The sequence below is a fragment of the Aethalodelphis obliquidens genome, unplaced genomic scaffold (genome assembly GCF_003676395.1).
Source record: "Aethalodelphis obliquidens isolate GAN/ISIS:26980383/991018 unplaced genomic scaffold, ASM367639v1 scaffold31, whole genome shotgun sequence".
NCBI lineage: Eukaryota > Metazoa > Chordata > Mammalia > Artiodactyla > Delphinidae > Aethalodelphis > Aethalodelphis obliquidens.
In genome coordinates, this window is record NW_020837975.1 from 3765520 (window position 1) to 3769724 (window position 4205).

At 35.8% G+C, this 4205-nt stretch overlaps 1 long non-coding RNA gene across 1 annotated transcript in view; it reads right to left on the reverse strand.

Annotated features, from left to right (window-relative positions):
- LOC113630873 (uncharacterized) overlaps positions 1 to 3349 on the reverse strand; it is an 18984-nt gene extending 15635 nt beyond the window's left edge. The window contains exon 1 of the long non-coding RNA XR_003437123.1: positions 3193 to 3349. This is a non-coding gene — a long non-coding RNA (uncharacterized LOC113630873). The remainder of the gene's footprint in view (positions 1 to 3192) is intronic.
- Between the last annotated feature and the right edge of the window lie 856 nt (positions 3350 to 4205).

The window sequence follows — 4205 nt, forward strand, 5'->3', positions numbered from 1 at the left end:
ACACACACACACACACACACACACACACACACACACACACACACACACATTTTCAGTAAAATCTATATCTATATATCTATCAATTTTATTATATCTGTCATCTGGCTAATGGCCTCCCTACTTTCAACTGCTGGTTGACACTTAATCCAGGATGCCCTGTTCTGAGTCTCACTCATCAACTTTGCTTTCTGTCTTTGACAAGGAGGCTTCAATGCTGTTTTTAGCAAACATTTCACCTTCTTTCAGGTAAAAAAAAGTGATGGTAAAACTTTAGACAAAAAAATTAAAAATTTAATTCTTTCATAAGTGTGAAAGTGTTGACAGTAATAATATACGAGACTACATTACTGATTTGAGTGTAATATTTGCTAAAAGGCAGGCTGAAGCAATTGTCAAAGCTAGATGTTTTGAGATTTGCAAATTTCTTTGGAAGATATTTTCAACACCTGAGGAAACTGGCTTAGAAGAAAAACAATTTTTTGGCACTTTTATCTCTCCTTGCCGAAATCCAGTCACCAAAGTTTGGCCAAAATACAATTTTAATGTTTTTAGATTTCTACATTCCTCATCACTTCTCATTGCCCATAGTTTAATGAGTCCTTTCAGAGTTTTTCAATGATTATTCTTGCTTTAAAATTGTAATCTCTTTGGTCTGTTCTGCTCACCAACATTGACTTACTTTTTCTAAAAACACTATTTGCTTGCATCACTTTATTTTTTTTTTATATTTATTCTTTGCATCACTTTATCTTGCTTAAAAACCAAGTTGTTCCCTGAGCCTGCTGTATGAAGGTTGAATTTTTCAGATTAACTTTAATGTGTTTTTTTTTTGGCATAATATCATTCCTCAATAGTTTCCTGACCTCATTTTCCATCTTTTCATACATCTACCTTCTACTTGCATTCAATTGGTTTCTTCATTGTTTCATGGTCATCATTCTCATTTTGACTTTTATCCCTAAATTATACTCATTTATGTACTTGGAATTCTCTCTTTGATTATTTAAACACACCCTTCTTCTGAGGCTACGTATTTCTCTTCCATGAACAATTAATGACTAGACAAACTCATTTTGGCCTACTCATTTTTTTGATTCCTGTAACTCAAGGGCACACTTAACCACATATTAGACCATAGACATTCTCATATTTACATTGGTGGTTTTGACCTTTGCAAGATCACAAAAGTCCATGTAATTTTTCCATGTAACTTGGTGAGGCAGACCTCTGAATCATACAGGTTTGAGGCTGGTGTGGGCTAGTGAGTCACTTACTCGTCAGCAAACTGGCCGATACCTTAGTCCTTTGCTTTATATTCACATTACAGTCTTTTGTAGAGTAATAAAATTTAACACCCCCCAAATGCAAATCCTTGCCAATACAGAGATTCAAACAGGACTCTAGATGATCCTCTCAGAGATGGCGAGGGCTTTGTGCTTTATGTGGCTTCCTCTTTGCGTCTGTATAGATATGTGGTCTGCCCAGCCAGTCAATAAAATTCACAGGAGAATGAACTATTCCAGAAATCTCTAGAAGGGTCCAAGGAAGAATACAATAATACCTTTACTAAACCAAAATGTATTGATTACCTACCAGACATGGTACCTGTTACTGTATTTTACTCATGCTCAGGACCTCAGCATCCCCTGTGATATGACATATGCTATCATGTAAATATGTACAAAATTCACCTGTCTCTCAATTGATGTGCTGAATAGGTCCCTTAGAAAGAAAGTTAGTACATCCAAAAAACTTAAACTGACATGACTTTATCATAAAAATCTAAAATGGAACAAGAAATCTATTCTGTTAGTTTGATCCAAAATGTGAGGCTTGCTTTTTTGATATTTTATGCAGAAGAAAAATAAAATTTCAATTAATGAATTACATGTATTATAGAGAGCTTTATTTAAAATTTAAATATAGATAATAATTATTAGTTAATAAAAACTACATATATAACATAAACATATTAAAATATGTTCATTCAATTAATAAAGATGCAGTGGTTATGCCCTGATTAATTTAGCTTATTATGACTAGCTATGTTATTTGCCATTTTCTCTCAGTATAAAAATTCTTACATATGATGGATTAGAACTTTATTTACTCTTCTTCGGATTGCCATCGTATGGTATATTTTTACTAAGGTGAAATGTGAAGCAAGTAAAAATGGTCCTCTAACCTTTTTTTTGTTTTAAATGCATCCTTCAGCTTGGCTCAAATGTCGTTAGACGTTCACTGCTTCTTTATTGGGCAGCCTTCTTGATGTATTGATCTATTTCAGTCCTGGCCTCAGTTAAAATTTTTAAAAAGAAAGAAAAACCTCAATGCTTAGGAAACACAGGAATTCACAGAGATTATTCTCAATGCAGGAGTATGAGAACACAAGAAAGGCTAATAGAATAAAACATATCCTTGAAGTGTTCTGCCCCTTCCTTTGCTATTCTTCAGGATTTCTAAACTACAGTGTCAGTACCAGACCTGACATAAGAGAGCAGGGAGTATAAACATTATTACACCAAACTTAATTTGTACTTAAAATGTATTCCTTTACTTATCACGTTGTATTCAGAACACATGAATCCACTCCAGAGTCAGTTGTGGAGGCGGTACCCAGTAATGGTACAAAGGAAATCAATAAATTGTTACTGTTTTTTCATATGAAGTATTTTATTTTATTTCCAGTTTACATTTTTAAATGTATGAGACAATTGCTCTAACAATAGCATCCTTTAGTTCTCACTTAGAATCAGGGGACTTAATGGGAAATGCACTGTGGTGCAGGGGTCCTGAGTACCAATGCCAGGTGTGGGCTATCTGTTGGACAGCACACTTCTGAAAGATTCTGTACTGGCATCTTGGCTTTTGGCAGACAACCATGATCTTAGTGTCTTTACCGTATTTTTTCTTTCCTGGGGGAATTGTTCTTAGTTGTAGTGGTGTGAATAGTTCATTACAAGGTATTCATTAACTCCTTGGTTTGTGGAGGAATCAAAAGCATTTAATTGACCAAATTTAAGTCTAGGTAGGCTACAGAAATCGTCCACTCTTTCAGTTTTGGTTTGAATTTGAAATCTGTGAAAAGTCATTAGAATCAGTTGCCTTATTAACTCTGCAGAAATATAATTCTTAGTTTATATTAAAAGCAAAATTATTGCTTCTCTGGTGACGCGGTGGTTGAGGGTCCACCTGCTGATGCAGGGGACACGGGTTCGTGTCCCAGTACGGGAAGTTCCCACGTGCTGCGGTGCGGCTGGGCCCGTGGGCCATGGCCACTGAGCCTGTGGGTCTGGAGCCTGTGCTCCGCAACGGGAGAAGCCACAACAGTGAGAGGCCTGCGTACCGCAAAAAAAAAAAAAAAAAAAAAAAAAAAGCAAAATTACATTTTTTAGATTCCGTTTTACAGGAAGTACTCATTTGATGCATTTATGCACAATTCTTCTACATCAAAACATTTTTCACTACAAGTACTACGCATATTCAACCTCATAATACGTGAGTGCATGGAAACAAGCATGAAAGTTCTTGCATCCAGCATGCTATCAATTTTATCTTCTTTGTGACATCCCTCTTAGAATCCTCCCTCCTCCCACCTCAGTGTTGCTGGCTTGTTCCGGAGGGCTGCCGATGGTCTCCGTCATCCTGTAATCGATCCATCATCCCAGGAATCCATGTTTTCCCCTTTTCTGGTTTTGTCTTCTCTTTGGAGGAAACACCTCCTCTGGTAATTTCCTGAGAAAAGTTGAGTGAGAAGTCAAAACTTCAAAACTTTGCACGCCTGAGAAATGTCATTAGCTCCTTTTCATATCGGATACAGGTTCACTGGGTGTATAATTCTGGTTGAGAATTATTTCCCTTCAGCATTTTCAACGTGTTTAGTTTTCAGTGCCTTTAAACTTTCAATGGTTTTTAGCTTCTTCTGCTCCAGTGCAAGAAAAAGTTACTTTTATTACTAAAATTACTAAAAAGGTAACTTAAAAGTTACTTATCTAACAGTCCTATAACGTTCTCACTCCAAGTACTTTGCATATGAACTCTTCTTCCCTTTCTTCTCCTCTCTGTAAGCTTTTATGATATTTGTTGTTAGAGTTGTAAGTTTTCAAAATCATATACCCTACGTCAGTCCTTTTTAAACTATTGTGCAGTAATCTGGAATATTAATGTTCCTAACTTTTAAAACAATTCTTGAATTATTTATCTGA